Source organism: Manis javanica, chromosome 9 (genome assembly GCF_040802235.1).
Source record: "Manis javanica isolate MJ-LG chromosome 9, MJ_LKY, whole genome shotgun sequence".
In the NCBI taxonomy this organism is placed as follows: domain Eukaryota; kingdom Metazoa; phylum Chordata; class Mammalia; order Pholidota; family Manidae; genus Manis; species Manis javanica.
This window is the reverse complement of record NC_133164.1, coordinates 62317382-62333169: the sequence shown is the minus strand read 5'-3', so window position 1 is coordinate 62333169 and position 15788 is coordinate 62317382.

Genomic DNA, 15788 nt, shown 5'->3' with positions numbered 1-15788 from the left:
GAGGGCCTTTTAATTGTGGTGCTGGAAGCTGGAAGTGCGGGGGCTGGCGGTGGCCGCGCCGGGAGAGTGCGAGCGAGGGCCCCCGCGGGCGCCTCCACCTCGCCGTCCGTGCGGGGAGAGGGGCTCCTGCCTCCCTTGGCTGCCCGGCCCCAGAGCGTGCGCTTCTGCAGTCGGGCCGAAGGGCCCTCCGCCCTGCCCCCAGCGAACCCCTGCCCTTCTCTCACTAAACGGGCATAGTTACAACCTCACTATTTTCTTTATCCATTTTATCCTCTGTTATTGTTTATTAATTTATTAATTGCTTGCGGACTTCAGTTTCATCGTTATTAACTATTGTGCGTCTTACTGGTATTTAGTTCCCGCACTGCTGGTATTTATCTCTTCGCTATCAGTCCCCTATTCTGAGCTGTTTGAATTAGCATTATACATTATTATGTTTCTTGGTCGTCTCCTCTCCCTGTCACAGCTGACTGCCTTTTTACCTCTCCCTCTGGGCACTTCCCCCTGTTCTCCGTCTCTGAGTCTCTCCAAGCGCTTCTCGGTACCTTCCTCCATCTGCCCTTCTGACAAAATGTACCACGTCCATCCATTCTCCTGCACTTTTACTCTAATCGCTTTCTTTCTCGGTTGCCTTGGGGACACTTGATGGTGCATTTATGCCCTGGGGTGCAGCCAGGGTCCGCCTCCCTCTCTCTGACCTTTCTTGTGCAACACCAATTTCAACCACCGCCTTCTCATCAACATTTCCCGAGGCTGCCAATCCCAGGGCAGCCGTCCCAGCTTTCTGTCTGCTCTGGACTCAGGTTTCTGCTCAGGCTCTCCCCGCTTTGATTCCTGTAGCTTCTGCATTTCTGAACTTAGGGATCTTTGACAAGGTGGCTCAGCTAGCCCAGGCTTTTATTCTAAACACAGCTGACCCTTGAACTGCATGGGTGTGAACTGCATGGGTCCACTTCTAACAGAAATTTTTTTTTCCCAGTAAATGCTGTGCAGTACTGTAAATAGATTTTCTCTTCTGTATGATTTTCTTGGTAACAGTTTCTTTTCTCTAGCTTACTTTATTGTAAGAATACAGTACACAATACATACAACATACAAAATATGTGTTAATCAATTGTTTATCTAATCAGTAAGGCTTCTGGTCTGCAGTAGGTTATTAGTAAAGTTTTTGCGTAGTTAAAACTTATACATGGATTTTTGACCATGTGGGGGGTTGCTATCCAAACCCCCAATTTGTTCAAGGTTCTGAAGTACATAATATTCCGTCTCCCCAAACAAAAACCACTCTACATGATTACAGGAAAATATTTTCCCTCTAGAATTACATACTTATATTTACTGAGTATTTAGTGTATATCAGGTTTGTGCTTAAGAAACTATTGTAAAGGACCTTAGAAATAATTCTTTTACTCTCAGCAAGGGCAATAGTAGTTCTGTAAGGGAGGCCTGACTCTTATTTCACAGATGGCGAAACTGAGACGGAGAGGGTAGAATACTCATCCTCTTTCATGTTAGTGAGTGGTGGGCTGGGATGTCGGTCAGCTAGGGATCCAGAGTAGAAGCTCTCAGTCCCAGGGCTCTGCTGTGCCCACTGGCAACAGCCACCCCGACTGGGCGAGGGTGCCCTCTGCACTTCCTTGGCTCCCGTCTTGAGCACCTTCCCTCTCCTAATAAAGGAGCCTAACCCTCATTTTCCATAGCAGGTTAGCTGGAATCTTCTCTTTATATCACTCTGTTAAGCATATTCCATCTGTTCCTTCCCCTCCGCAGGGAGGAGAGCTGTCTGGCAATAGACAATAGGTGCAGATGCAGGCGACAGGTGGCTCAGGGAATCTGTCACTGAGCAGCAGGAAGTCGTAGGACTGGTGTTCAGGCAAATCTCTGAAAGTACTCGGGGACACAATCGGGGACACAAGGACCCAGACCCAAGGGACAAGGTGCGTCAGGCTGGCAGCTAAAGTGGAGTCAGGCAGTGGAGATGAGGCAGCCCCTGGAACTGGGGCATATGCTGGGCTTGCACACTAAGATGGTGGCAAAGCCCAGGAACGTGGACCAGGGTCCGAGGTCAGGCTGACCTGAGGTAGAGCTGTGGCCTGGGATTGACTCTGTCTCAGAGTCAGGAGCTTGGCCGATTGTTGGAGGCTGTGACTTGGTGTGGTGAGATAAGGCCTCGGATCAGAGAGAGGTACTGGGAAGGGAGAAGTAGGTTTGGGCAGGAGAGATGCTCTAAAGAAAGCTGAACCATACACAGTAAATAAGCGAACCTTGCTTCATTCCTGAGGAACGCTGATGGGACCCAGATTTAGTCTTTTTATTTGTGTTTATTTTTCTATCAATGGGCCAAAAACTTGGTTTGATTTATTTGACAATCTGTTAAAGGTGGTGATTTGGATCAACCCATATTCTTGTTTGGGGCAGGCCATTAGTTTTAAGTATGTAGTTTCTTCTACAGAGTGGTACTGCATTAACATGTTAAATAGCCAGTAGCTTGGGTGTCTGTGCAGAAAGCAGTTTGTTTCTTGATGTGGTAGGAATCATTTCTCCAGTAGTAGTGAAACATCACACGGGGTGGTTTCTGTTTCTTACAGTTCCCTGTGGCCAAGTGCTGGCTGGAGTTAGAGGTTTAGTCTGTACACAGGAGACTAAATCCTTTCCTGATCCACCCACCTCAATAAGGTTTTTTCTGACTCTGATGAAGTCCCAGTACTTAGGAGTACAGCAGTCGTAGGGGTACACGGCCTCAAGATGGAACCAGTTTTGTAGTGCTATTTTTGCTCAGAGCTCCCCCTGTGGGATCAGACTCTCTCCTGCCCTTTTTCCTGGGAGCCTTCTGTCTGTCAGCCATGAGCACTCACCTCCTGGTCTCCAGCTTTGCTTGGACTCAAGGCACAGAGATGCAGAGGACAGAAGTGGGAGGGGGCAGGTGCACACTAAGCTCTCTGGAGATCAGGGCTTGTCCAAGCTGGTGCCAAAATCACACAAACCTGACTCGAAGCCACTGTGGTTTGACCTATGGGTCCCTTCAGGAGGGTGGGTTGAAATTCATTCACTTTTCCTTCCATTCATTAAAGTTTCAGACAGCTTTGATAAATTGTGATTCTGTTACCAGGAGGATTAATAATAAGACGATAAGAATAATAGCTATCATTATTAAGAACCCAATATGTGGGTGCCAAGTGGTGTGCTAGGCAACTCTCACCTCTATGATTCCTTTAACTCCTACGCCAGTCCTGCTGGGTGGCACCTGGGGAGGGGAACTGCTGCTGCCTCGCCAGTGTCCAGCTGCTTGGGCAGTCATAGCATTGGAGCCAAGCTTCCAATGAAGGACCACATTTCCCAACCCGCTCCAGCCGGCTGGGCCCACAGCCAGGTGTGTCTCATGCAGGCTCTTCCCTTTCTGCAAAGGAGCTTCCACCAGGAAGACAAAGATGACACCCTAGGGAATCACAGAGAGATACACACTTTCTGAAAAACTGGGTAACAGCAGTTGACCTCCAGTTGAGACTATTTCATCAGATGAAGACATTTCTACCTAGTCTTAGCCACTCTGTTTTGGGGATCTCTTTGCTACAGTAGGTTGTTCTTACTTCTAATACACTAAATATTATTGCCTCCAGTTTATAAGCTAAAAAAACTGAGGCACAGAGAAGATAGATAAGTTTTCCCCATGGCAATATTGACAACTAAGATTTGGATTCAGATGTTTTTGCTCTAAAGGTCATTTGATAATTAGTTTGTGATATGGTTTCAGTCCCCTCTAAAATGGAACCCAGAAGGCTAGTGATGATAGGCAAAGGGCCAGAAAAGGTTTAGATGGGGGTAATTTAAGAAGCCAGTGAGAGGGTTTTGTAATCCTGGGGTCCCTGCCTAGAACTGGGCACCCACAATGAACTCAGGGAGCAGGGAGCTACTTCCTGAGTTGTGGTATAGGTTTAGCCTCTAAGAAACTCGGAAGCGGCAATCTCAAACTGCAGTGCATGCCAATCACCTAAAAGTCTTGTTAGGATGCAGTTCTGAAAGACTGGGCCAAGACCTGACATTCTGCATTTTTTATAAGCTCTCAGGTGATGTCAATGAGGCTGGTCTAGGGACTGCGCTTGGTGGTAACAAGGATGTGAGGTTCTCCATTTCAAGCATGAGCCTCTTAGGGTTCAAAGCATGAGCCTCTTAGGGTGGTAACAAGGATGTGAGGTTCTCCATTTCAAGCAGGAGCCCAAGAGCTCCTGATATTTAAATTAACCAGCTCTGTCGATTTTTACCCTAAATGACAAAACTCTGATTCCCAGAGTACCTTCCAGGGAAGTGCTGGCCATCAGGACGCTTGGATGGTGCCCACTGTCCAGTTTGAATCACTGGCTACATGGAGTTTGCAGGTATGGACCGAGGGTGAGAGGATTTTATAGTCATGCCATGCAGTGTAGTGTGCTATAGATTAAAATATTTTTCACTTGTTTGACTGTAATCTATGGGGAAGGGGTGAAATGGCCGATTGATTATAATGCAGAATATAAAAAGATCAAAGTCCTACAGCATGCAGCGACAGTGCTGTCCACGGAAAAGGAGCAGGAGCTCACAGGAAAATGTTCATGTAATGTATGAGGCATTAAAGATTCTGTTGCATTATTCTTGCCACCAAGATTGTAATGAAAATAGGAAACGGCACCAATTTAACCCATTCTCATTACAATTGTTAGATTGTAATCTCATGTTCTCTCCTCAAGAGAATGCTAAATGAGATTTTAAACAAAAGAGAGGACAGAGAAGTATGGAGTATAAAGGAGCAAATAGAAATTGGAAACTTAAAAAAAGTGATGCATGACAGACTTCCTTGTGTTTGTTTGAGGTTTTCCCTTTACTTTAGAAGCCAGATGGAGAATAGAGCAATGCCAAGACCAATTTAAACCTATGTGGAAAATCCATAACACAAACCAAATACAGTGACTGTTTAAAACAGAAAGGAAAGTGTCAAGCACAGATTCATTCTTACCCTTTGATAGCTTAGTTCATTTTAGGGAAAAAAGCCAAAACATGAAATTACCAGAAAAAAAAACCCCGCAGACAAAAATAACAACAAAACACCTTCAGGAAGAACTTTGTTGTAAAGGTCATTGTCTGCACATGGTTCCATTTTGCACTCTCATCATTTGCTGCTATGCTGGTAAGCACATGTACTTAAATCGTGAATATTTTTGGTTCCTTTGCTTTCATGTGGAGTACTAGAATGAGGCCTTTTTGAAGGTATCATGCAAAAACGTATACTATGTATCAAAAACACCGTGAAAGACACATTTTCTGGGATTTATAGTAAATGCTGGTATCCTACCTGTGCAGGTGAATTTTTCAGAGAAAGCCATAAATACTAATCAATTCTACAAACATCTACTGAGCACTTACTAGGTTCAATGTATTACGATGGTAACTATGAGGAGTCCAGTATAAATCCATTCATTACTTAATGCAAAAGAATATTTATGTATAGATCATCTACTGTGGGCTAGACATTGCGACGGGAGCTGGGGGATAAGGGAGCTGGGGTCCTCACTCTGCCTAGTTGAGTGGTAGAAGGAGGAATGGCACAAAAAAACAGGTAGCTAGACTTACAGCTACTAGTTGTAGGTAATGGAAATGAAAGCAGCAAAGTAGTAAGATGACAGAAAGGGGAGATCCGATTAGAATGGTGGGAGGGAAAGGAAGTGACACTTAAGGAGGACTTGGAACAAGCCAAGTAAAAAGTGGGAACAAGAGTGCTCCTGGTGGAGAAAAGGGACTCGTTAGCGCCCTCCTGTAGCTTCATAGAGAGGAAAGACAGTGTGGGAAAAACTGCAATGTCTCCAGGACCTCTTGCCTGGTGATAGTCGTTTTATGTAACAACTGGTGCTTACTGCTACAGCCTCTCCCAGCCTCAGGGGACAAGGGGTGGAGAGAAGCTCTTCCCTCCTCTCCCACCTTGTGCTGTCGGTCTGGTGCCTGTAGCTGGGGCTCCACCTGCAGTTTCTCCCACAGGGGGCGAGGGCTGGGCGAGGGCTGGGCAAGCGCTCACCCTGACAGGAGAGGAACAGGGAACAAGAGTGGCTGCCGGAGAGTGACAGTGGAGCCAGGCCTCCTGCAAGCAGTAAAGAGCATCTCTTATCTAGTTATTCCCTCAACTGATTTCTGCTTCACTGGTTTCACAGGTTTATTTGCCCTGTTCTGGGAACACACTTCCCCTCGGAGCTACAGGCAGGTGTACCATAAGGTCTAGTTAAGGAATCAGCTACCACTTCAGCTATATCAAAACAGGGAGTTTAATATGAGAATCCAGTTTCAAATATTTGGAAACACTGGAAAACATCTGAGGCAATTGGGCTTCACCCCTGAGATGAGCTGCCATCCTTGCTAGGACTGGGTGTTAACAGGAGGCAGTGCCCCCAAATGCAGGAACAAAGATGTTCACTGGTAGCTGGGACCACTGAGGGAGAAGTTATCTGGGTGGCGGCTGAAGCCACAAGGGAGACTGGGTGTAGCTCCGGGAGCTCCCCTCTCCTTCACTCCCCTCAACAAGTTCCCTGTGAATCCGCTGAAACCGGAAGAGGCCAAGGGGAAGGACCACAGCTTGCTCAGGGTAACCAGCCAGCCCTCTCTGCCTGTCCCCTCCAGCTGTGCACATGCTCTCCTCCCACTGCCTGCCCTTCCAGCAGGACCTCCATGGGTGGGTCGTGGTGACTGACGGGCACCAGACCAATTAGGTGTCAGGGACGGAGGGGAGAAGAGAATGGCTGCTTTCTCTCCACCCCTTGCCCCAGATCCACTGGAGGCTGTGCCACGATAAGCATCCATTGGTATGTAATAGGACTAAAGGCCAGGGGGAAATTCTGGAAATTCTGGGTGAAAGCTTCCATATACCACACACTGGGTCACTGTTGTCAATGCCACCTGAAAGCAGAGAGAGACAGAGGGAGAAATATCCTGGCCTCTCTCTTCTTTCTTCTCTCCAGTCTTCAGCAAGTGCCTCTCATTGGCCAAACCTTGCTGGTAGCCGGGGGGGCGGGGGGGGGTGGGTAATGGGAACCAAGCGTCTGTTGTTTGCACAAGGGGAGGGGAGGAGCAGCTCTGAGAAGCAAAGGGCTGAGGTATACGGTAGGTAAACCAGCGAAGACTGCTCCAAGAAAAAAGCAAGCAAGGGAGGGAGTAGAGAATGGCCTGGAGGTGGGAGCTCCTCTTTTGCATGGAAGCCCATTCTTGTCTAGTGACAAGGAGATGAATGAAGAGGGGGAGGAGGCCAAGCTTCTATCTGGGCTAACGCTTTCCAGGCTGAGAGGGGCAAATGCACTGACCCTGAGGTGGGAGCTTGCCTGGGACGCTGGAGGAGCCGCAGGGCTGAGGTGTGGCTGCAGCAGGGAGAGCGACAGAAAAATACAGGAGAGACTAGGGCTTGGCAGATCATGTGGGGACTTTTCTGCCATGGTAAGAATTCTGTTTTTCAACTGGGTGAAATGGAAAGCCACCGGAGGTTTTACACAGAGCATCGGCTTGACATGGTTCAAGTTTTAAAAGATCAATTTGGCTACTACGTGGGGAGGGCGAGGGGAAACAGGAAGGAAGGACAATTAAGAGCAGTGGTATGCTGGCGAATGCCTAACAACCGGCTCTCCAAAGAAAACACAAGAATAAATACGTAATTACAAGTTGCTATGAGATGGAAAGAAAAGTAACAGGGTGATAAGAGAAAGACAAAGAGGGGAAATCTAATTAGGATAGGTGGGAAGGAGAGTCTCTTAGTGGACATGACATTTAAGGAGAGACCTGAGGGAGCCAGGTGTGCATCAAAGGTCATCACATCTGTTTCCCCGGGGTTCAAACAGGACCATCTGTCAGCAAATCAAGACGTAGGAGAAAACGTACTTAAAAAAATAAACAAACATTCACTAGGGAATATACACCTTCTGCTCCTTTGGTAGCTTATTCCAGTGTTTACCAAGCTCTCGGAGGATTTATCTTTGTGTCTAACTTGAATACACATACTGCACTTGAAGCCTTTTCTATTTCTCCTAGTGCAGAATGCAGAGTAGTTCACTAAGCCCCAAATTTAATCTCATTAAGTTACCGGCATACCGGTGCTTGGGGCGGAAACGTGGTGGTGCAGTGGGGGGGCTCTCCCTGCCACCTTCGTCCCCGATAGCTGATCCCTCATTCTGGCAAAGTTAGGAAGAATATCGACAAATCTGAATGATGTTGCAAGTCACCTGAGCTGTTGCGCCAGCCTGTTCGGAATTACTTATAGCCTCTGGATACCAGCACTAAATAAGATGCAGAATGAGCCACAAAGGGACCTGCCCTGAGGGTTTTGCAATTCCCACTGTCGATGCTCAAGGATTCCTGAAGCTAGTGGAAGGAAATGAGAAGAAAAAGCAGCTGCAACAGTTCATTGAACCTGTTCTGAGTTTATATGTTGTGCTGTTTTGACAGCTCTTATAAGCATGTTGCATAGATACGGTAATAGAGAAACAAGACAGAAATTGAACAGGCACATAAATACACAAAAAATTACAAACACTAACATACATAACTATATAATTATGTCAAAGCAATATTGTGTTTCAGGCGCACCTCTGCTCTATTTACTGCTTTTCAGGTAAAGGATTTGGTTTTAAATGAGAGAGATTTTGAAGGGATAATGAATAAATCTAGGAGGAAAATGTTAATGCTGAGAGCATGTGGTGGTAATTCATAAGAAATGTGAAAAGAGATTACCAAAAGGCCTAGGCTAGTCATATAAATGTGTAGCATTGGTAATGCGACCCTGGCACTGGGCCAGACAGGGGAAAGGAGAACAGAGGAGAACCGCCTTGGGAAATGATCAAGATCATGGGCAGAAAAACAATAATGATTAGTAGTGCTAAATGGCTTTGCTGCAGCCATGTTTCGTGTTTGGATGGCACCTGATTTCTGCCCATTTTGCAGGTCAAAATGTGAACTCATATTGTTTATGAACAATCTTAGTACTTTTTGGTCCTGTGCCCTATATATGTGTGTGAGACACACACACACACACACACACACACACACACATATATATATATCAAGATATAAACATATTTAACAGAAGCTGGGCAAATACTCCAGAATAAAATTTTACACTCATGATGAACTCTAATACAACATGCTCTAGAGAAGAGAGAAGGAAGATTCGTGAACAGTCTTTAAAATGATGCTGCACACTTTGATGCAGAGTGGTGACTGCATTTCATTATGCAACTCTCTATATGCACACAATTGGTATGACTGAAGACACACACAAAAAGAAAACTCTTAATAAAGGTGCTATGAACAGCTATTACTGGCACTTAGGGTAGCTTAGTATTGGAATAGACTACTGAAGAAGGCTATAGAAAAAGTCTTTGGAGATCTTTAGATACAGTTTTAAAACTGAGCATGGAAAGAGGGCAGATACGTAGAAGAAGGCAGGTATTGTACTACTCAGAGGTGAATTTTTTGACAAGGAACCAGACTGCAGTTTTGATCAGAGGAATTCCCAACTTGCTGGTATATTTTTGCCTGAAAATCACCAAGCATTCATTTTATTTTTATAAATAAAGCAGCCTTTTGAAAACGTTGATCTCCATTTGTTTGCACAGGTATTTCTTCCCATATGCCAAGCCCATGCCAATGCCACATGGTCTGTGGTTAGCATGTGCCCTAATTATGCATCCCCTACGAACTCCTTATTTCTTAGGTCTGAGATAAGCTGTCACTTCCTCGGGGAAGTCTTGCCCTTAATTAGATGCTCCCTATCCCCATCTCCATGATACTTTCTTAGAAAACCCAGAGTTTTAAAAAATTGTAACTGCATATTTATTTTTTGTGTTTATTTGTTTGTCATCTGTCTTTCCCCAGACTATGAGCTCCATTAGGTCAGAGGCCTTGTCTATCATGTTCACACTTAAGGATGGAGCCTGACTCACAATAGGCATTCAATAAATATTTGTTGAATGGTTGAACACAGCCATTTTTAAAGTTGTTAATAATAATTAGAATAATTGGGTCACAAGAAAGACCAAAGATTGAGGTGTTGACTCAGGCCCTAGCACCCTTTATACACAAGAGCAAAGACTTTCCCATAAAATTTTCCAGCAAGAGAGCAAAACTATAAAGGCTTTTTAAACCATAAAATTATTTATCCAAAGGTTATGCTCAGGAGTAGTGTGAGGACTCGAATAACATTCATCCTTCAGACAGTAAATTTTCTTCAGATCAGCTTTTCTCTCTCCTTCTTTCCTCTTAATTTTGCTGGGGAGGTGGTGATATTAACTGAAAAACTCAATCTGGCAACTCTTGGAAGGTACAGTGTCTTTTTCCTCCTCTGCATTTTTCATTCATTTTATTGGCTAAGATGAATTGTGATTTGATCTTTTATTGGGGCAGCTCAAAGCGGCCACTCTTACCGGCCCCTGAAGACTATTTGATGGGGCCCTTGTGTGCAGTCTCTTCCCCCTGTGGGGTCCCTGGCTTGCCTTTTCACTCTGCCAGACCAGTGAGAAATGTGTGGCATGGGCGCCCAGCACTAAATAGTGGTTTCTTTTCTCTCCTAGTTGTTGAGTAACAGGAGCCCCTCTGCTCCCAGATGTTCTTTATTTAGCCCAGCACAGGAGGCCGCCTTCAGGCTGGGTGCTAGATGAGAGACCCAGAGGAAGAGTGTGACTCAAAAGGCCAAGCTAGACCAGGCTCTGTGTGAGGGTTGAGGAAAAGGCAGGGTGCACACCTCACACCTCATGCTGCTGAGACCACCTGATAACTCCCTTCATGTTTCTCTGTGATCCTGATTAAAACCCAAATGGCAAACAAAATAAAACAGGACAGGTTGTGTGTGTGTTTATGTGTAAGATGTGAGGGCAGGCGATTGAGGTGCAAAGGGGCTTTGTGGCACACAGCCTAATATTGTCTCTAGACAGTTTTATGTATGAATTTCTCCTTGGTCCTTACTATAGGACCTGCTGCATAAGTTGCTACCCAATAAATTATTAGTGGAAGAAAGGGCGACAAGGGGGTTATGATCATGAACGTTGTGGGACCCAAAATGCTGTGGTTGGAAAAGATGCTGCAAGTAGTCTGAACTGGGTCTTACTCTGCTGAACATAAGGAGATTCATTCTCAGAAAGACTTGGCCAGAGTCAGCAGTAAGTTGTGTGCAGAATTGGGATGCAATAGTCTAGTTGGAATTTTTTCAGGAGAAAGATGAGAAATTATTCAACACATTTGACCTGTAGAGGCTGGAGAATGCTGAGCAAATGAACCTTTGTCTTCCCAGCCCTCCCTCCTGCCCACACTTACAAGCTATTTGTTCTGAATCATTTAGAAATTGTCTCAAAATCCATCTCACATGTGTGTGTAGACACATCCATATAGTTACATAAGCAGTATTATTATTGTAATTATTATTATTATTAGCAGCTTCATTTCTTATGATTTTCCTTGAGGTCCTTCTAGGGTCTTCTGAGGGCTGTTAAAGAGCTTGAAAAAATAAGAATTGTACTTGTAGATATTTATTTTCCTTGTATTATTTAGAACTCTATCCTAGGGAATCCGGCTAATTCCCAGTTCACTAATCCACAGAAACCTTGAATTCTCACCCTGCTCCTCTGTAAGCTTTAACAGCAGCAAGATAGAGTGAAGGCTCTTATTACTAAAACTTCATTACTCATACAAAATATTCGTGAGTGCTCCTATGCTGTGGTGTATGATCATAAATAATTAAGTCAGAATTACACTTGTCAGAAGAACTGAAGCAAAGATAGACTCCTCTGTTTGCAGACACTGTATAGGCAATGACTTCCTCATTAATGCAGCAATTCGCTAAGGATTGCCGTAGTTAATGGGAATTAGCAAAGTGCTGGTGTTCATCCTTTGAGAGGCTGTCCAACATTCGAAGTGATAGGCCTTTTGAATACTTATTGAAAGTATCCCTTTCTTAAGGTCCTTTTCAAATTAAAACCTCAGGAGTCACATTTTTCAAGGTGTCACTGTAGGACTTTTCAAAGGGGCTAACCTGTTTTAAGGTATATAGGGTTTTTGCATCTAGTTTCCCCTGGATTATTTGCCTTCTTTCACTCTCATGAAGAATGATAACCTTTACAAAATTATTTCAGGTTTGTGTTCTACAGACCAATTCACATAATTGTACTCTGCTAAAAACTCAGAATTTAAATATTGATTACTCAATATTTAATCAAACTAAATAGAGTGAGCAAACACTTGTGCAACAAAAAAAATTACCAGTATTAAAAGGAAAATTGTTATAGCTTAATATTAGGTCACTTAAAAAGATTACCTATTTCTAGAAAACATAGTTAATTGTTCATTCATTCATTCATTCATTTATTCATTCACTCATTCAGCAAATATCCATTGGGTACTTACCGTGTGCCAGAAACTGTGTATGACCATGTATGAGATAGACCAGGTTCCTTCTCTTTGGGAATTTTAGTCTAGCAGGGACAAGTATGGGCTTCAGCTGTATGAATTTTCTTTTATTTGACTGTTACTGACTTACTACAAGACAGTTTCATGTGTTTCAACCTCATACAAAGAAAGTGTGTTATAGTAACACATAGCAAGAAATCTAATATATTTTGGGCTCAGACATTGGCCTCTTGAGGTAATGATATTTGAGTGGGTAAAAGGAGGATGAGTAAGAGCAGACGAGTCAGAAAATGTCCCAGCAGCAGCAGTAGGATGTGCTAGAGCTCAGGAGCAGGGAGAGCCAGTGCTGGGGAACAGCAGGGAGAGCACCTGTGGAGCGGAGCAGAGGCAGGCAGGGCCGGACTGGGGGGGACATGCAAGTCACACTCAAACTGCACCTGTGAGCCAGGGAACCATTTGAAACAGGAAAGCAAACTGATCAGATTTGTGCTGTTGAATTACACTCTTGGTGGGATGGGAAAGGACCTGGAGAGGGGTAAGTCTGGGCAGGAGTGACCCGTGAACAAACTGGGAAATGGCACTGGTTTAGCCAAGACTGGTCATAGTGAAGATGGAGAGAAAAGGCTGTTTGGGAGGTAGAATTGGCAGGAGCTGGTGTCCTAGTGGGATGTAGAGAGGAAGAGTGAGTGGTCATGAAAGAAGCATGGTTGTCTGTGTAGTGGCAGGACATTTATGGAGAAAGGGAACCAGGAAAGGGGGAAGATGGGGGTTTGTTGGCATGTTGGGATGTTGAATACAGTTTTGAACATATTGAATTTTGTTCGACTCTTAGGGGCTCTCGGAAGACATTTAAGTAGCGAAGTCCAGGAGCAGTCAGCTACACAGGTTTGGAGCCCGGAAAAAAAAGGTGAGGTCTGGACAGGAGGTGAGGATTTAAGAGTTGGCTGTAACTAGATGACAATTAAAGCTGGGGGAGCTATTCAGATTTCCCGGGAAGTATATAAAATGTGAGAACGGAAGGAAGAGGTGGAGGGAAAATAGGCTATAATGCAGGCCAGAGGGGAAGGAGAGAAACCAGGGTGGGTCTGGGGCAGGTATCTGGTGTCAGAAATCAGGAGAAATTCATTGGCTTGAAAAATAGTGAATGGTCACTCATTTCTAAAGCTGCCAAGAGGTTAAAAAAAAAAGGGCTGATATTAATTGTAAAATTTAGTAATAGGATCAGGTAATGAGATGTGTGACTGACTCAGAGACAAAGAAATTTATTAGAACCCAATTCTGATTATAGCTCAACAAAAATGTTATGGTAGATTTAATTTATTCAGATTTGGATTTTTCCTTTCTGTTTCATCTTGACTAACTTTTAAATAGTGAGTCTTATAATTGGCTGAGTGACAATGAATCATGTAATGAGAAATTAATCACTGCATGTGACTGGAGTCAAATCACTGCCGTCTCAGTTTGGTAGGTCACAGGATGGCCATATAATGTCTGTTTTGTCTGGGACAATCCCATCATGCTGATTACCCCATTGTAGGTATTAATAGTGTCTCCTTTTACTCTCAAGAGTATTCCTGTTTGGACAGTCAGTGAAATGGTCTTCTAAGCCACAAATATCCTGCATCTATGCCTTTCAAAACCGACCTCTCACCGCTCAAGTTTAGTTGACACAAATCTGATTTTCTAATGTGCTCCATGGCTAATTAAAAGAAAACCATAGGAGACACATTTATGGATTTTTTTTTATGAAAACACAGTCACAAGGAATGTATAAAGGAAAAGACTGTTTTTCTGCTTTGAGTGAGTAATGTTCAATCAGGAATAATCAATATTTATTGAACACCTATTATGGGTTAGGCACCATGTTCAGATTCTCAAGTTTCTTGTTCATACTAGCATTTATTTTTTGGTACTTTATTCAGTCTATAATGCTTGGTCCTGTCGCGTGCCCTGTCCTCGCCAGCAAGAACAGCATGCAACAACAGCAGGATTCTTCTGCAGAAAGCTTTATTCTTCAGCTCTTTGTGAAACAAATGAGTTGGGCAGGACCCAGAGGGGAAGGAGAGGCTTGCTTATATAGTTCTCATGCTCTGACCTGGTTGGTGCGGCTCCATATGCCTTATTAGCATAACCATTTGGTGGGTCTCATTGGTCCTTATGCCAAGGCGCAATTAGCATGTAGTTTAGTGGTGTGGGATGATTTGTCATTAGGAAGTTCGGGGCCTTCCGGCTGCCCTGCATTGGGCGCTATTTTCTGAGCGTGGCTGCCAACATCTCCCCCTTTTTTGTCTAACAGAAGCTCAAGGCGGAACTTGCCAGCAGAGGCGGAGACAGAGGCCTGACCTCCATCATACTTCCTGATGCCCCCTTTTTGGAGAGGGGTTCTGGGCATCTACCCCTATGCAGTCAGGCATGCCTCTCAGAGGGGTCCAAGACCTCTTGCAGTGCTTTGCCTCGCATCCTCTGGCTGGCGTTGGGACCGCTTGGTACAAAGGGTTTGGACCCTTTTTCTCAACCCTCTTGCACCATGAGCTTCTTAAAGAAAGCTGTGATTAAGCATTGAGGTACTCGGGCCTGGTGCAGTGCCACATGGGCTCAGGGTGCAAGAGCTACCTCAAGCTAAAGCCGAGCTTCCTTCTTAAGCATGTTGAGCCACACTTGGGGAGAGGCGCCAACGTCTATTGCCATTAGGGCTTGAGCAAGGATCACCTTGTCCTGCTTATGTTGGTTGCGGAGTCTGCATAACAACCAGAGTAAGAGCATGAGACCTCCAAGCAGGAACACGCCCATCCCAGCCATGCCCGCCCACTCCTTGACGTGGGAGAGAGCTCTGAGGAACCAGGAAGAGAGTCCTTCTGCTACGGAGATATCTAGACGGGTGGAGTTGATGTGGATTATTTCTCGCCGCAGCTCTTCTAGTGTCCCATCGAAGTCTTGGGACCAGTTTCCTGAAAGATACTGGGACAGGTCTCGTGACAGATTAGCTGCCCGTGTAAAATTTTCATATTGAATGCTAGTGATGCAGAGGGCACGATATTTCCGCTCACATCCCAATTGGGCCATTTGCCAGAGCACCTCTATTTGTTCCTCCACGAGATCTATGCGTTGATTGAGGATCATTATTCCTCCTTTCAGTTTGCCATCAAGTGTGGACTGTTGGTCCAGGGCAGAAGCTACTGAGGCTGCAAGGTTATTGAGCTCTGTAGCCGATTTGATGGAGGTGTCTAAAGCTATACCAGCGGCGGTGGCTGCGACCGCGGTCGCAGAGATCAGGAGCACTATGGCGGCTGTAACACCGAAATCGCGCCTTTCTCGAAACAGAGTCATGGTGTTAGGGGCGTCTACGGGAACAGGGACCCAACGGGGGATGCGGACTACCAAAGCATTGGTAA